General features: G+C 38.7%; 1 long non-coding RNA gene across 3 annotated transcripts in view; it reads right to left on the reverse strand.

Moving 5' to 3' along the window:
- Positions 1-19,126, reverse strand: part of LOC108388251 (uncharacterized) — a 224,934-nt gene that overhangs the window by 109,401 nt on the left and 96,407 nt on the right. Inside the window, exon 3 of one of the 3 annotated variants that reach the window (XR_012131576.1) lies at positions 532-1,169. The exons of the other annotated variants lie outside the window; for them this stretch is intronic. This is a non-coding gene — a long non-coding RNA (uncharacterized lncRNA). Of the gene's footprint in view, positions 1-531; positions 1,170-19,126 lie in introns of those variants that run through there. 3 annotated transcript variants of the gene reach the window in all.

Here is a 19,126-nt window from a genome sequence, read left to right on the forward strand (position 1 = left end):
GTGGTCTCTATTCAGGATCAGTGTTTATTTAAGTATCCCTCTAAGTGTAACTTTAAGTGTAAGTAGGCAGCACCCATCACCGACGTCCCTGAACCGCAGCCTGCAGAGGAGGCTGTCCCCTGTGGGTGGTAACCAAAGCCTTGTGATGCCACAGGTGTCTTCCCAGGTCCCCCCCCTCCCCAGGACTGGTAGGTGAAGGCATCTCTGGAAACATTTGTGTCTCCTATAGGATGAAATAATAGTAAGAGCTATTCATGGGAAGGGGAACACGAAGGAGGCTGAGTCAAACGGAAGGGCTATCAGTGACAGGCTCAGAAAGCAGGAATATGCTGCACAGACTCAAGCAGCGAGGACCCACAGGCCCAAAAGGCCAGAGGAGCAAGAAAAAAACAGCTGTGTGTAAGGTAGGACGAGCTGGACAGCAGTCTTCAAACAGGAATAACACAAGAGCTTTGCAGAATCACATTCCCAGCCCTGCTCCACCTTACTAAAAAGGAATCCTAGGCCAACTGACCTCTGGGGATTCTGATGGGCAAAAATGTTGAAAACCTTTGAGCTAGAACTTGAAGTGAACATCAGTTTTTAAACTCACAAATATTTATTAAAGCCTTTGTATATATCCAGATTTTAAGCCAGTCCCAGGAAAGAGATGAGCAAAAAGCCAAGACCTGGTCATCAGAGCTTACAGTTCAGTGGGGAAACAGACACTAGAGAAAGAAACATAAACTTATAAACCTACACTTTTCTTTCCCCTACAATCAAGTCCGTGGGCCCACAGCTCAATATACTGAATTTCCCAGGGCTCCGGAAAATCAGTGCTAAGTATGAGAAGCTGCATTTTTAAAAAGGCATAACCTGAAAGGAGAAAAGCACCCTCTTGTGGCCCTCTGGGTGGTGGCACCTGAAAGAACCCCCAGTTCTAAGAGGCAGGAGCTTGTCCTGGGCAGGTGACTCAAATAGGCAGCCCTGTTTTGCTTCAGTCATAAATTTATCTTCTGTGTCAAATCAGCCATTTCATGAGAAAACATTTTTCTTTGTGTCCATTGCTAAGTAGTTTTACTTCTGAATACTTGGGTTCTTCAGCGTGGAGTCACGTGACACATTCTATAGTCAAGGCATCACTCTGAGTCCATTTCCACTCTCCCCACAAGTCAAATATGCAGCAGGGCCTGGAACAGGGAGGGAGGTATTCAATAAATATACAATCAATAAATAAATAACTGCACTCTGCCACCCAGCCCTACATTGCTTGCTTTGTGGGAGCTTGGGAAGACTGGAAAATAATTATATGGTTGAGCCCCTGAATTCCCTGAAAATAAATGACTTCTTAAGATGTAAAATGCAGTTAATGTCCCTTCTAAGAGTATCTATGGAAAGGATAATATTCACAAGGGATACACTTTGTGCTTGGAGCTAAGCCTGATATGGCTTAATTTGTGGTAGAGTAACATGTAAATTTATGATAATAAATTATATTATTTAAATGAAAATTTAAAAATAAGAGTCGCTCACTCATATCCAACTTTCACGAATGCTGACAATTCTTGAAGAATATGGAGGTCTGATTTGTATTCAAGCCTGAATACCAGTGTTAACCACAAGAGCCCAAGGACTTCTGGTTTCAAGTATGTAGATCAGAAGCCCAGTCAAACAGCGATATGGTATAGTTAGCATTTCTCGCACGTCTCTACTCAAGAAGCCATGAGGAAATCAGCTCAGAACAGGGCTCTGAGTTACAAGATGGCGCTGACAAAATCACTCAACACCGTGTCCCAGAGGTCACCAGGAAAGAAGGGAAGAACACAGAGGACAAGAAAAGTAGATTAGAGGGCATGAAAGAAGAATTAGAGGGGCAGAGAAAGAAAGCACGGAATCAAAAAGAAAATTCAAGGAACTATTTGCTGAAGTACTTAATCCACAGAAAGTAAAAGTAAACAACCCAGTCAGTAACCTTGGAAGAAGGAAATTGATTTTGAGAGATGTTGATTATACCTCTAATTCTGAAGCTTATGAACTACTCTACTGAATTGAGAAATACGAGAGGCTGAGAAGTACTTGGGGCTAAAGATTTACTCTCAGTTGAAAAGACCACAGCACTCCAGAGGAGAGACGACTGGCTAGATACCATCACAGCATCACCATAGTCCCTTACTGGGTTCCACTTCTGGAGCTGAATCTCCTCTGTCCAGCACATCTGACTAAACTCAAGGCATCATTTTAACACCTGCCCCTGTTGGGTATTTGCAAGGGAACTAATACTGACCAAAGAAACAGCTTCAGTACCTCCAGATAAATCACATCAAATCCTCATTATTCATAATTTTGGAATCCTGTCTCTGAGGTTTGCTGCATGCAATAATCCTACATAACTCCCAACCACCATCATCTTTCAATATAAGCAAGCAGTGATTATAATTATTAGCTTTGGAGTAAAAGACTCAAGGGTCTGAACTCTTGGTTTTTTAATCAGTAGCTGTGCAAAGTTGGGCAACTTTATTTACCTCTCTGAGCTTTCATTTCCTCAGGATTAAGAAGCAGATTATAATAGCATCTACCTCATAGGATTATAGTAAGAAACATATAATATTACATAGGTCAATCTCTTAGCAAATGCCTGGAAAATAATAAGCTTCCAATAATTTTTTAGAAAATTTCTTACTTCAGTCCGAAGATATCAAATGACTTCCCTGAGGTGACACAGAAGCAACCCAGGACCATTTGCTCTTCATTAGCATGAGCAGGTTTCAATTACTAGTTGTGTTAATTTATATTTATCCCTTCATCTAGTCTATTAGTAAATGTGCTAAATTTAAAAAAGAGCCTTGTTTCATCTTTCCTAAACATTTCAACCTCTTTGGAGAAATAATTATTAATCATCATTCTCTGTTCATAAACACTCAGTTAGGCTCACATCCAAATATCAAGCATTCAAACTTGTAAACGTTGAAGTAATTTTGCCAGTAAAATTTCATGAGTTCCCTCATAAAGTGTTTCAATTAACTCCATTTTGCTAGATGTGATTTTAATCCTTAAAATAGCAATTAATCTTAGCTGGTGTTGTTTTGGTTTTCTCTTTAATCAAAATTAAAATATCCTTGAGGACAGAATTGAGGTTTCATTTCCTTCACACACTACCCAATATTTGGCAGGGTATTAAACCTAAGTAATGTTTAATATTTAATAATAAAGATTACTTAATAATAAAAAATATATATAATTTAGTAACAAAAATTTATTTAGTAATACAGATGTTTAATATCTATCTAACCAGGTTCATTCTTGGTATCTTTGAATACAACTATGATAACCTCTAGTTCAGGATAAGGAAACACAGTCTCTTTCTTAAACTAAAGGTTAGGATTACAAAACAAAAGAAAATGTTAAGAAAGTTGTTTCAATCAAAGCAACTGCTTTGAGGCCACTGTGATAAAAATCAGACTTCACAGATAATACAGTGAACCAGCCATCTTAGCTTCCCATAACCACCATTCTTGGCAGTCCGCATAGTGAGAAAATGAGAACTTTAATACTGATGAACACAAAGTAATAAAAGCTATATATTCTAAATATCATCAGTCCATGGGTACATATGAGATATAGTTATCTCCCCTTTCACTCATTGGATTCAAACAGTGAACACCTCAACACCTTTCTGATTACATGGCAGCCACCACTGTGCCATCATGGACAATCATAGGACCTTTACTCTGCCCACCCTTCACACTACACTTTAAAGTCACAGAATTCAGCCCTTACCAGTCTATGGACATCCCAAGTCCTTGTTTAGGGTTCACTGTGCCTAATGTTCATAAACCTATAAACCCACAATATCCAGAATAGTATCCTGTTCCCTTCAGTGCTCACTTGGCCACAGCCCACGGCGGTCCTCACAGTGCAGGAGAAAATGTCACAGTTTTGGGTGTATTCACTTACCAAATCCACATGTCATAATATTGTGATTACAGATACATGCTCTAGGATCAGGCCACCTAGGAGGGAATCCTAGCTCTAAAACTCAGATGAACTTGGGTAAATTACTGAACCTGTCTGAGCCTCAGTTTCCTTATCTGTAAAACAGGGATAACACTATTATCTCGAAGGCTTACTATAAGGAGTGAATGAGATGTGTAAAGCAGCCACTATGGTATCTGGCACGTAACAAACACTCAATAAATGTTCATTATTGTTATACCCTGAGAACAACGCACTGGGGAATTATTTAATGACTAGCTGCCATATCTAGCAGGAGAACTCAAAAAGTAATCTTTCCATTGGTACCCATTATTCTAGGCTATATCACCTAATTTAATATTCACAACAACCACTGAAGTAAACATTGTTCTGTTTTTATGGGCTCAGAGAAGTTATTTACCCAAAGCTAATCTGTCTACACAGCCAGTAGCTGTCCAAAGTCCCTATTTCCTCCAGTAAGCATAGTACCCCTCACGCTTCAGATTCGAGACCTTTTCATTGGTGCCGCAGTTACACTGAAATCAGCAATATACTCGTATGTTTGAGGTCCAGAAAGTTGCCTGGCTCGGGTCTGTTTTAGCTTCTGTCCACAGTTCATAAGGGCACAACCATCTACACAACTGCCAGATTGTCACCTTTGAAGGTTTATTTATTTTGAAGAGAAGGATGTTTTTATAAATGTAACAAGTGTGACCCTCTGGCACTGATGACCTCCCAGCAGGAGCCCAGCAGCTGGTTTATCTCAAAGACTTTGGACCAGTGGCTCTTCCAAGCCTCCCTGGAGGGAAAGGTTCTAAACAGTTAATCCTTTCTGAAACACTGACTTCCTGAATTGAGGTTAGGGGTCCCCTTGTTTGGAGGAGAAAGGGAAGGCCTGGGATGAGGTCTCAGTTGCTTCTTTCAGCCTCTGGCATGTAACACTCACCAGGGCTGCATATGTGGAGAAGTCAGGCCCATCACTCAAGGCTCCACCTAGCCTCAGCTCTGCTGAATTAGTGCCCTCCTCTGCACCACCTTTTGTGCCCTCACCCACCAGGAAGTGCCATCTTTTATACTTTGGAAGGCTCAATCCCAGCAAGACATTTCCTAAATCTTTACATACCTCTCAATAGAAAACCACACTGGAAGGAGTCTGAAAGGATCCTTTAGAATCCTGTCTTCCAGTTTCTGTATTCTCTTAAGGGTTAGGTACAAAGTTTTCACCCATTCTCATTTCTGAAGTCAGAATGTATCACATAATAGATGTGTACATTTGATGTGGAACTATCTCTTTTTCTCAAAATTGTTATTACTACATGATGCATCAACATCTGCAAACTGCTTAGAATTCAGTAAAAGCCAAATAAAGACCATATCTTCCTCTGGGTTCCCTTGATAATTTGTATGTTCCTCTGGCATTATTTTTTAAACTACTTGTTTTCATATTATTCTCCCCTATTAGTTTGTAAATGCCTGAAGAGATGGAACTTGGTTTTATTCATCTTTGTAGCCTCAGCAAAATGTTCAGTTTCTGAAATACAGTATGACCAGCAAATGTTTCAATGGCTGGGTAGGTAGATGAAGAGACAGTCAGACAGATAGAATCCTCACAGATTTTATAAAGAAGCAGGTGCTTGAACAAATCTAATCTCTCCTTTATGGTGTCATCTTTTCACTGGATTACAAATTTAGGGATTAGATAGACGATAATACCATGAACCAACCTCTCCCATTCCTTTTACCCTCTATGGTACTCCTAGCTGTTCAAAGGGCAAAAACAGAGACCAAGACTCCTCATTCCAGCTATTTTCTTTACAGATAAGCAAGTTTCTTTAAAAGAATATGTTTAGTCAATTTAAAGTTTAGGGATATTTTAAATGCCATCTCATTTCCCTCTTGGACAGTCCCACTTTGCAAACAATTGTAATACTAATATTAACTATGATAAAAATAGCTGGCAATTGGCTGACTTCTTCCAGAGCAGGGGAGAGAGATGGCACTGGACTGCAGTTTGTTGTGGGTCTGTCTTGAACGTTAATGGTGAAGTTGAAATGGATGCTAGTATCATGAATGGAAAAGACCTGCCTGCAGGAGGGTGTCCAATCTGATGTATAGCAAATCCCATTAAACGTGCATGGCTTGTTATGGAACAGACATCTCATTGCTTTCTGACTACCCAAGGGGCAGCAAAATTTGCAGCAGCCATGGGGTGTTCCAACAGTTCCTGGACAGTTGCCGGTCACAGAGAGAAATATAATGTGCCTAGAAAAAGAGAAGCATGAGAAAGGAGCTCAGAAAACAGGCTGTCAGAACAAAGGCCATCTGAATCTAAAGGTTTGTGGATTGTGCCACCACTAACATCAGAAACAGACACTGCTTCGGAATATGGGGAAGAAGTGAACAGCAGAAGGACTTAGATTATTGAAAATGAGTGTAAATCAAGAAAATGAATACTGAAGTGGCATGCACAAAAGAAAAAAAGCTGAGAGGAAAAAAAGTAAAAAATCTTCAAAGAAGTGGTCTGTTTGCATTTAAAAAAATGAACCAGTAAAAGTCATCAGTCTTCTTCCAGCTCAGACTACCTACAGTTCACCAAAAGGGATATCACAGTCTTTGTTCAGTAAATTTAGTTACTACTTACCAAAACAATGAAAATGAGAAAGAATATTATTCTCACCAAATCTACAACTGGAACAGTCTTGAAATCCCTGCAGCTTCATGTTCTTTACTAAAGGAAGATTTAATTGCCAATCACACACCAAATGATACAAACAGTTACTAGAATTGGGAGAGAGAGGTCAAACAAACAACATACAGCTGATTAATACCATAAAAAGATGGCATGGAACATCCCTGTAATGTTGAAAGAGTAATGTAATGTGTCCAATATTTAGCCAAGCCTACAGATGCTTGGCACCATCAACACAATGTTTACAATGCAATGGAAAATTTAACTTTAGTAAAAATTATTTCAAATTTTGAGAAGATATCAAATGTGTAATTAGGACAAAAAATAATGAAACTAGTAATTACTATGTGGGATAGAGAATTCAAACAGATTTATTTAATGGGTAATAAGAGATATAATCATATATAAAATTTCTTAAATAGATAGTTCAACTAGAATGTACCATAGTCAGAAGATAATAAGTAACATTTATTATGTGTGTCATTGCACAACCCAGAGAAGAAAAACAAGTCTAAATAATGAGTGTTTCATTGGATTTACACCTTTTTAAAGTACATGTTTTGAATTAAGAGAATTGGAAAAAACTTTTTATCTTAGACATTGACTTAAAAGACTATTGAAGGCAAGCCTGTGATGATGGAGCTAATATGCTTAGTAAATAAAAGGCATATAAGCATGAAGTTTGGCCAAGAATACAGAAGTATTCTATGTGCAGTGTATAGCTCACAGTTTGAATTTGTCTCCGGAAGACATGCCCTCAGCTGTGTCAATATAATGATGATGTAGGACAGTACAGATTCCAGTGCAAGATTTTCTAGATATGCCCAAAGATGGAACAGTGAGAGTAAACTCAAATTATCTGATCTTGTAACAACTCTTAAGACGCACAGTGGGAACACCAGCTAAATACTGTTGAAGAAATTAAATTGAATTTCGAAAAGAAGAGTTCAGCAAAGCCACAGAAGATCCTGAAAGAACGAATCATGGACTTTAACAGGAAGTGAAATCAATTTTGAGTTTACAGTCTCTACAGTTATTTAGTATGAACTGTTAATTTCTATTCAATCTTAACAAAAGCTTTTTAAAAATATGAGTATGGCTATTTCACTGTTAAAAGGACTAAAATACTTTTCAAGTATAGAGAAACAAAACCAAAACTGCATGCAAAATATGCAAGACAACCACATTCCAATAAAATATAAGGAAATTGAAGTGAAACAAAAATAATTTGCCTGACTTGAAGGAGATTTATATGTAAATAATCCTAAAACCAGTTTCTAAAAGGCTGTGTTTCTGTTTGTGTATCAGCCTATAATATCATTTGAAGAGAGATGTGAACAAAATTGAACAACACAGTGCTATTTGCAGTTTGCTTTTTAATATACCAGCATTGCAATTTGAAAGAAGATATTCTGCAAGGATCTAATATTGTTTAAGAGATGATAAAAATGATGATGATAAGTGATTGTGATTTATATGATCAAATTAAAATATTTGTCAGTGTCTTCTGTGGCAAGTGTATCATGTAACCCCATATAGCATTTGAATGTGGTAATGTCAAAATCAGGATTCATTTCCAAATCTGAGTATTGCTCTAAGAATTGTATTGATTATTTCAATTTCAACTGCCTCAGCAGAGCAAAGCTTCTCCAAATGAAAATTAAAAACTTGCTAAGATCTAAAAAAAAAAAAAACAGCTGATATTTATTGAGATGTACTCCATGCCAGGTACTGTGTTATGGCTTTACTTATATTGTCTCATTTAATTCTCATGATCATCCTATGAGTCTCAAACAGATTGAGCAGTCTGCCTAAGAAGATACAGCTAATTAAGTGGCAGAGTCAGAATCTGAACTTAGTTTAAGTTCAGAGCTCTACTATTTTATCTCTTTGATAAAAGCACCCACATTTTTCTTAGGTAGCTACTTTGAGGATTTCATTCTTAATGATCAACTTCTTTCATTCTGTCACACATGTGCAATATTTCAAACATGCTGATGCAAATTATTAAGCAGAACATATTTAGGAAATAATTTTACTCCTAAATTAGTCCCATGAAGTGGGACAGACACCTATTATAAAGAATCTTTGAAATGAGAGTCCATATGGGAAGCAGAACAGGAAAGCATATGGTGGTACTCCCCAGCAGTTGTCCCTCGGAGGGAGCAGTGAAGTCACAGGGATCATCTACTCTGTGTAAGGTAACACATCTTGATTAAATTTTTAAAGTAAGAAAAGGAAAGTGTAGCTTCTGTACTACTTATTTGAAGGTTACAGCATATGCAAGAGGCTGATGTTTTCTCTGACTGTTGAAACATATCGTATTTGTGCCTATTTAGGAATCAAATTTGGAAAGGGAATTCCTATTCATGAATTTCTGGTAGCTGGCTTTATTAACATCTTGGGACACTAATGTTGCCTCTAACCTAATTATTCATGCTATTTTCAACCACAGATTGTGTCACCACCAACTCAGTCCAAAGACTAAATTAAAACAATCCTTGGAAAATTCCAGTGGCATACTCAGAAGAGGGATATGACCTTCGAAAGGTTCACTGAAATGTTTGCTCATAATCCCACATTCTCTGCTCCTCACATGCAAAATCAAGCATTCCCAACTTGGACTATATTTGTGATCTCAAATTCTTTACTTACCTCCAACCTGTTTGGCAAATGATTTTCCCTGCTGGGACATGCCACAATTTGCCTAATGAACTCCATCTCATTAGAAACACTGCATTGACAGTGGTCATGAATAAGTTGTGCCAGGTGTTCACATATGCTGAATGCCAGCCATGTTTGGTTATTTATAACACAAAGCCAGAGCAATGGAATACCAACTCTTGGACAGCTTCTCTGGTTGCTACATTTTAACTCATACCACAAACTAATTAAAGATACTAAAAGTATAAACTTCAGTTTAAATTTTCAAAAGGGAGAAGAAGGAATGCAAAATGTATTGACCACTTACTAACAGCCAAGTCTTGTGCTGGGAGCTCTACCTCTTTAATTCCTACCACAATCATGAAGGAGGTATTGTTGTCCCCATCTTACAGGGAAGAAAACAGAGCCTCTGAAGGGTTAAATATCCTGCCCAGGTAAATGGTAAAGCCAGGATGGGAACCAAGACTGTGAACCCAAATTCCATGTTTGTTTTCAGTACCAAATCATAATTTCCCACACTGCCTAGTCCAAGACCAGAAGCATAACAATGGTTTGAAGGTACATATTCTGTAGTCAAGTAGCCTAGGTGTTTAATCTACTCCATCACTTTCTAGGTGGGTAACCTCCTCAAGTTACTTCACCTCTATAAATCTGTTTCCTCATCTTTAAGAAGCAGAGATCATTACAATGCTGCCTCATAAGTTTTAAACATTTAACAATAATCATGACTCTGGTCATTTTCATTTCCACAAAGCCTCCTCACCTGTTAAATAGAATAGTAACAACAATAGCTAATACTTACTACAAGCCAGGTACTATGCTGAGGGTTTTACATGAATTATCTCATTTAATTCTAACAATAATCCACTGAAATAATAATAGCTAACACTTCTTGAGCACTTACTATATACCAAGATCTGTTCTAAACCCTTACTCATATTAACTAGTGAGCAACTGAGGCAGGTAATACTGTTGCCCCAATTTTGCAAATAAGAAAACAGAAGTTCGAGAGGATAAGTGATCACCTATGGTCACACAGCTAGACAAAGATGAAGCCATGTCAAGGATTCAAGCAGCCAGATTTAGCAGCTCATAGTCTTAACCATGACTCTCATGTTCCTGCACCTGGGCTGGGCCATAAAAGAAGTATCTAACACAGTGCCTGTACTTAAAGAGTTTCCAAATGTATTGAAGCTGTAAGACCTACACTTTCACCAAATGAGGATACTATAATACACTGTAGCCAAATGTCCAAGATATGTAAAATACACCTTAGAGGCCTTGGAAGACAAATGAGGGGGTGAGGATGGTAGGCTGTGGGTACTAGGGAAGCCTTCCTAGAGAATATATGGCTTTCACTGAGCCTTGTCAGATTGGGTTAGTCAGGAGGTGAGGTGGGGGAAAGTATCTTTGGAGGGAGACTCAGCAAGTGCAGGAATATATATGTACATATAGGCTGTGTTTGGGGGAAAATGAAACTAGCCTAACAAAAGATGGATCTCATGTTGGAAAAATAAAGTTAGACATGAAGTAAGGACCAATCACAGAAGACCCTTGGCAACAATTAAAAAAATGGGACATCATTTACAAGAGGCAACAGGAAACATTAGATTCTTGAGGAGGAGAGTAACCTGACAAGAGGACACTGCAGCATGACATAGTGTGGGGAGATTAGAGACAGAGAGGAGGCTCCAGCAGGCACTTCAGCACAAGGTGGTAAAAGCCCTTCTTGACTACAGCAGTAGCAGCAGAAGACAGAAGGGCCCAAGCAGAGACACTGTGAGGACAGAATCAGTGGGGCTTAGTGAGAGATGATGCAGGAGACGATTAGAGAACAGGTCTGTGATGTCAGGATCTGTGCCTGGCTCAGTCAACACCTTATCTCCATGCCAGGCTCTGTTAATGACTGACTGACAGACACATCATAGATGCTAAAATCATGTTTTGTTAAATAAATGAGTGAGTTACATAGCTTCCAGTCCAGACCCTTTAATGTGTACTTGAGGAAACAAATCCTGAACGTTATATGAACTAAGCAAAATTATGTAAGTGTGAGCAGCAGAATATAAACTGAACCCCCAAATCCTAGTAATTCCAGAATTTTTTCTGCTATAACTTGTTCTCAATTTAGAAAATCATGGGAATTAAAACATCTGTGATATTGGTAACTGAAATTGCTACCAGTGGAGATATTACTGGGGTTCTTGGATAAGTATTAATTTGGCTTTGGACATGTAAACACTGATACAATGACAGAATCTCTTATTAGATATGTCTTATAAAAGATTTTTAATAAGGGACTAGAATAAAGTGAAAGTTAACTAGAAATAGATATATTTGATAATCATAAACATAGAACTATTAGTCAAAGGTATGAAAAACATGTTTTTGGGATATCATGAGTAAGAAAAAACACTTTGTTTTCTATTACTTTGATTAAATATTTTTTAGTCTATGAAAGAATTGTTGAGCAAACAGCACACTTAACTGCAATCAATATGTTAATGCTGTTGGAATCACTTCATTTGCTCATGTTCATTTTGATCTGCCTGCACATACAATGTTTCAAGGACTGCTGCCTTGACCAGGGTATACTGGTGACCTCTAAAAGCACTGCTGCGGCTCCAGATCTGTCTCTGTGGGTCCTAGTGCCATTTTTTTGCTGTATTTTAATTAGATCTTGTCAACTACTATTTCCAAAGACAAAACAAAAATTCAACTTTCCTGAGATTTACAGAATATGCCTGTGCCATAAAGGAAGCAGAGGCCTTGAATATTTTTGCTGCCTCATCCTTCATGAGTCAGCCCATATATCCCCTTCACTGAGAAGTCTGGCCTCAATCTAACTGTGATCCTCATACCTGGTCCCATTAAGTGCTGGCTTATTTCCTTCCCTCCACTTCTTCAGTACTCTACACATACTTCAGTTAGAGTATATGGCATGCTGCTTTGTAAGGGCTTCTGTATATACCTCTTCAATTAGTCAATTCCTTCAACTAGTATGTCTGTGAAATTAAGTCTTTTAATCTTCCTCATCTTCACGACATCGATGCTGGTACATGGCAGAAATTCAATTCACCTTGATTTGAGATGACTTTTAAAGCCTGGCCATCTGAAGAGTCAGGGCAACTGAGGCTGATCTGTTAGTTCATGGCAAGAAGAAACCATGTCCCAACAGATTCTCCAGCAAGAGGAAAAAATTCTTTCCCAATCATAAAAACCCAAATAAGGGCGAGCAGCTAGGGAGTGAGAGTGAGTATAGTATACATAGAGGGAGGGAACTGAGCCCCCTGGAGCAGAAGAGCAGAAGCTGGATAGGAAAGGGAGAGAAGGTTGGATAGATTGAGCAGGATCAGATTGTGGATGGTCTTAGAAGGCATGAATGAAACACAGTATTTTATTTTCCTATGGCTACTATAACAAATTATAACAAACTTGGTGGCTTAAAATAACACAAATCTATTATCTTACAGTCCTGCAAACCAAACATCAGAAATCTGTCTCACTTGGTGGAAACCAAGGTAGTGTTACTTCCTCGTGGTTCTAGGGGAGAATCCATTTTTTTGCCTTCTCCAGCTTCTACAGGCTACCCACATTCTTTGGTTCAAGACCCTCTTCCAACTTCTAAGCCACCAGTGGTCAGTCTTTGTCATATCCCTACAGTCTGACATATTCTTCTGTTACACTTTCACTTGTAAGGACCCTGTGATTACCTTGGGCCCACCCAGATAATCCAAAATAACCTCCCCATTTTAAGGTCATCTGATTATCAATATTAACTTCATATGAACCTTAATTCCCCTTTGCCATGTAACTAGCATATTCACAGGTTCCAAGGATTATGATATGACACGATTGGGGACCATTAGTCTGCCTACCATGTTCAGTATGGAATGGAAAGCTTCCATCCAGCTCTTAAAGTGTAAATGCCATAATGAAAGCATAGAGCTCTAGACTGACTCACAACTGAGTCACGATGAGGATTTTTTATTTTTTCCTTTGGGCACAAAGAATGTTTTTTAAAAATAGATAAACACTAGGTGCTTCATTCACATCCATATAGACAGATAACAAGAACACTTGAATCCTTCTCTGTGTCTAGATGATGCTGGGCCTAAGATATGGCCCCCTGCCTTGTCATACTGTGGGGGTGCCCACATGCATAATATTTTTAATAATTTTAATTCATTAAATGGAATCTGAATTCCTGTTAAACTGGTAGACACTGTGATTCCCATGACAATGAAAGGGTTGTGCTTTTGCATAACACTAATTAATAATGACAATACAGCTACCTTGACTGTATTTATCATCTTTCTTAGAGCTCAAAGAGTTTCAGAAAATGTATCCATTATGCCTACAGGGTTCTCAGCTGCAGTATCACTGTTTGAGTGTGGATAAAATGAGAGTTACTGTGGCCAGAAATCTCACCTGGCTGTGGTTGACTAGCTCACTGCACACCTGTGGGCAATACATGGCTGTTGACTCCATAAAAAGAGCTCCACTGAGTGCTCTGGCACAACACAGTGGCAGGGCTGCAAGGGTGCAGGAGAGCAGAGCAGAGGCTGTAGTGGTGGCAACTCCGAGGACAGAAGCCCAGAAGACAGCTGTGCGGGACAACTGTGCAGAGAGGCCCAGAGGACAGCTGTACGGGACGACTGTGCAGAGGCCCGGAGGACGGCTGTGCAGGACAGCTGTGCAGACAGAGGGGCCCAGAGGCAGAGACTGGCTTGCTGAATGCAGACTCGCTCTGAGTGAACAGGATTTTAGTGACTGACCTGCCACCTGGAAGTAAAGTTGGGTATAACCCTTTCACCCCAAGAACGTCTTGCTGTCGATTTCTTTGGTCACACTGAATCCATAGCAAACTTGGATTTTTAATAATTTTAATTCATTAAATGGAATCTGAATTCCTGTTAAACTGGTAGACACTGTGATTCTACCAGTTTAACAGGAATTCAGGGGCTGAAATGCATTGGCAAGACATTGAGATTAAAATAAAAAGTAATTTTCCAACATCAGTGAAAGGCATAAGGAAATTTATAAATACAATGATCTGATTGAAAAAAAATAGTAAAAAATTTTTTATATATGCAAATTGTAAATTCAAAGATGCATAAGTGAAACTTTCTGAAGCTGAAATTTGTGTCTTCAAATCACAGGTGACCACGTGTACATTCATTCACTCTTTTAACAAGCGTTTCATGTAAATCTGAAAGTACCAGATACCATTCTACGTATAAGGGTTCAAAAAAATAAGGCAGTCATTGTCCTCAAGGAGCTTACTGTAAGTAGGAGACAGACCATATACTTTTAACAAACATATTAACCAACAAATCATCTTTCAGGTAGTGAAAAGTACTCTGAATAAAAAGAAAAAAAAGTACAAGGTAAAGAGAGAGGAAGAATGTTATTCTAGTTACAGTGGTCAAAGGAAGGCCTGAGAAGATATCTGAATAAGGAGCAAGCCAAGTGAGGAAATGAGAAAAGGGTGAACATGACAATTTAATTCAATGAGCAAATATTAATTAAGCATTGACTATGGGCCAGGAATTGTTTACGGTGCTGGGTAAAAGCAAGTCTGAAGCCCCTGCCTGAGGCAGGACAAGCCTGAAGAGATCAAGAAAGAACAACAGGAAGTGCAAATACCACTGAGGTCTATTAATAAATGTCTTTACCAAACATATTTACCCACTAATTATTTGACAAGTACAATAATTACCAAAAGCACAAAATCCTAGTAGTAGAGGTCAAACTACTACTCCCACATTAAGGTTTTAAAATGTTTTGTAGTAGGACCTTTTGTTTAAGCAAAGTCTCATGTGGAATTCCAAAATATCAAACAAATAAAAATGACCTGTTTTACTGAAGGATTTGTGGATGTCCATAACCCTATCTTCTGGCTCTCCTTCAAAGTTCCTGCTCACATTCTGTACTGATGGTCTTTTCTTAATTTTCATAATTGTGCTATAGTTGTATAAAATGTTAACATTAGGACAAGGTGGATAAAGGATATATGGGAACTATATTTACTAGTTTCGCAACTCTTCTTTAAGTCTAAAATTATTTCAAACTAAAAAGTTGAAAGAAAAAAAATCCCACCCCTGTTACTAGGTAGCCCACTTGGGATAATGGAGACACCATCTGAAGCCATTAACCCTGCTAATTAGGCAGGTCTTGTTGATTTAGCCACGTCTCGTGACCTTCAGAAAAGGGTAGTTCCTTTCTGTGTAGCCTGTTCTGGTCTTTAACCATCCTCAAGAGCAAATAATTTTTCTTATGATTCTTTAAACCTTTTATGCTCTGGGATAAACTCACTTTTTCAAGTTTTGCAATAAAACGAGAGAATTAAATTACCTTATACAAAATAATACTTTGTGATATATTTACAGACCACATAATTTTCCTCAACCTTGTTTCTACAGTTAATAGCAATGCCTCCATCTTTACTCACAGGTCTTCTTTTTCTACATTTTAACCATTCAGGGGACTCTCTAAGTTTGTTGCATTTCTAAACTATGGTGTCCACACTTATCACTGGATTTTAAAATAAATAAACGTAAATAAAATTAAAAGAGTACCTAGTCATTGTTAAATACTTTGGGTGAGACGGGTGTATTATTATTCAGACTTCTTTAATACACAATATTCCTATTTGGATACTATTGCTATAACAACCTTGCCACATTACCATATTTTGTTTTTTCTTACACATCTTTTTCCTCACCACTTATGACAGTCATTAGGCCAAATGCCCCAGGCATTTGCTTCTAACCAATGAACAACCAGACTAGGAACTTCAAATCTTTCAGCAAGTCACAACTGCCAAAAATTCTCTCTTGCCAGGAGACATATTCCCTGAACTACATAAAGTACATTTTTTTTCTGAAATCATTCACCTGATATAATCAAACAATATGAAAAGTAAACCAACTAAGTCTATGACCCTGTCATTTGGACCTCTCCATGCTTTGGATCCCTGCCTGATAAATAATAATAGGAGTTTTTACCAACTTTGCACAGGTATTGCAAGAGTTGATTAATACTTATCAGACACCATCTGATGAGGGGCTCTGCAGCTGTACCATTCACTACCACCACAGGCTGTGGAATGCCAGAGTCCCTCAGGCCTAGTTCCTTGGCTCTTGGTACCATGACCGTCGGTGATTCGCTGGGACCCATCACTAGTTTGTGGCCCAACTGTACTTTCAGACATGCACACCAAGCGCCAGTAAGGCTATCACCCAAAGCTGAAAAGCAGTTTTTCTAATGCTGCAGGCTCATGCACAAGGCACCAAAATAGCACTAGAAATACTATACACATATTGCTTTATCCTAGACATCTGACACTTGTAAAGCTCATGCCAAATTTCTTGTCACATATGTGTCTGGAAGCCTTCGTGCTGAGAGGCATTTCTTATCCTCTGACATTTTAGAGGCTCATGGAGCTAGACAAGCACAAACCGCCTTCAAACAGGCATGAGGTAAATGCAAACGTCCTTTTTGGGTGACCTCTGAAGCCCTCACTGGAGGGGATCCAAGACACCCTTCAGCACATCTGTAATCCTTACGAGGTCCTAAATGTTTGAGCGTGCTTCTTTCAGTAAGTAAGAGTTCAACTGCCCTGGCTCTCCAAGGTCATCTGGAAATGATATGCCCATTAGCTAAATGAGGAAATGCTACTGCAGGCAAATCAACCATAAGATCAAACGATCCTCAGGGGTCTAAGGGCACAGATACTGTTTCTGGTGACACAAGCCACCTCCAGCTATTAAAATCAGGCTTCAGTCCACTCTAATTACTGTTGCAACTGACCTCCCCAAACAGAAACTAAGCTGGAATTTTTCCACATGATAACAATAGATAATTTCTAGTGATTCCCTTCTCTTCTTATCTTGCCTATATAATCATTCTGACAAAGTAGGTGCCATGGAGACCCCAAATCCAGTAACCAAGGAGCAGAGTTTTCTAGTAGGAGAGTTCCCAAAGTAACATATGTCAGGATAATCTGGTTTTAAATGCAAATTCCTGGGCCCTATTGAAGACCTTGGAATTAGAACCTCCAGCAAGTGAGACCTAAGAATCTGCATTTTTAACAAATTCCCAGATGATCTTTTTTTAACTTTTCATTTTCTCAGATAATCTTTACACACACTAAACATTTTTAAAGAGTGACAGAATTTTCAATAAATTAAAACTCACACAAACCCTCAGCTAGTCAAGAAAGTTTCCAGCCACATGACTATATTTATTAGTCATTGAATCAACTACTCTGAACTTACCCTCAAGTAAACAACTGCACTGAAGAGGAGGGACGTGTTTCATGATTTCTTCATTCTCTGAGCCTCATTTTTCATGCCCCTCTTTTGGAATAATAAGCATTGCCATAGGATGCTTCTGGCATCAACTGTCCTGTATTATTTAACTTTTTGTATTTTCTATTGCCACTATAATGGATTACGACAAATTTACTATCTTATTGTGTGGGTTAGAAGTCTGACACAAATCTTGCTAGGCTAAAATCAAGATGTCATCAGGGCTGGTTCCTTTCTGGAAGTTCTAAAAGAGAATCAATTTCCTTGCCTTTTCCTGCTTCTAGAAGGCATCCACAATTCTTGGCTCCTGGCCCTCTTCCCTCATCTTCAATCCTGTAGTCCTGCATCTCTTTGACTGTTCTTCACATTTCCTTCTGACTCTCCTCTTCTGCTTTCTTGTTTCACTTTTAAGGATGTGATTACACTGGGGTTACTAAAATAATCCAGCATAACCTTCCCATCTCAAGGTTATTAATATATGATTAAATCCAAAGTCCCTTTTGGCACATGAGGTAACATTTTCTTGGGTTTCAGGGATTAAGAGATGGACATCTTTGGGAAGTCATTATTCCACATACCACACTTTTCACATGTAATGTGAAGGATGTCTTCTTTAGCATTACTGCAAAAGCAGATTTTGAGACTAGGATTTGAGCACAAATCCCAGAAAGCAAAGTAAAGAAGGAAGTCAGGCAGTAAGGGAAGAAAGCCAATAAGGGATTTGATGAGCAGGATACCACTACAGGCAACGGACTGAATTCCTCCAAGAACTGTGTAGAACACGCCTCACATCTGTCCCATCAGGGGACAAAGAAACTGGGGCATGTATCTACCAACTTGTGTCATTTATTAGTTAGGAGCCACATTAACCCCTGTCACTTCTGGCCTGACTATGGAAGGGCTCCACAGCTGGAGAGTGTCCTTGGCAGACACACAAGAGGCCAAAAGCTTGCTTTCTCTGAGGAGACTCCAGAGTGGGCCGGAAGGATGGCAGCAGCTGAACCAAGGGACCTGGTATTTGAGGGAAGTGTGGTATTATGTATCAAAAGTTCAAATGACTCATCAATTCCACCTCCAGGGAATTTATTCTAAGGGCATAATTAGACACAAGTACAATGATAATTTTTAATATATTAAAGAATTGGAAATGATCTAAATTTCCATTAATAAGGGGTTAAATAAACTATCATGATTGCAATATAATGAGTCATAAGAAATACATATTTGGTCATTCATTATGACCAAATATCTATTTCCCAGGTATATATTTGTCTTCATCCACAGTTCCTAAAAACACTGCAGAGTCTTAAAGGTGAAATAGGTGTTTTGTCACATTAATGAGAGATTTTGGACCTACCCAGGGGCAGGAACTAGAGGTTGAATCAGCCAATAGCTAATAATTTAGTCAGTCGTCACAGGGAAGGCAGTATAGCACAAAGACAAGTAGTGATTCTATAACATCTTACTATGCTGATGAACAGTGACTGTAATGGGGTATGTGGTGGGG

This window comes from Manis javanica, chromosome 5 (assembly GCF_040802235.1).
Source record: "Manis javanica isolate MJ-LG chromosome 5, MJ_LKY, whole genome shotgun sequence".
NCBI classification, from domain to species: Eukaryota; Metazoa; Chordata; class Mammalia; order Pholidota; family Manidae; genus Manis; species Manis javanica.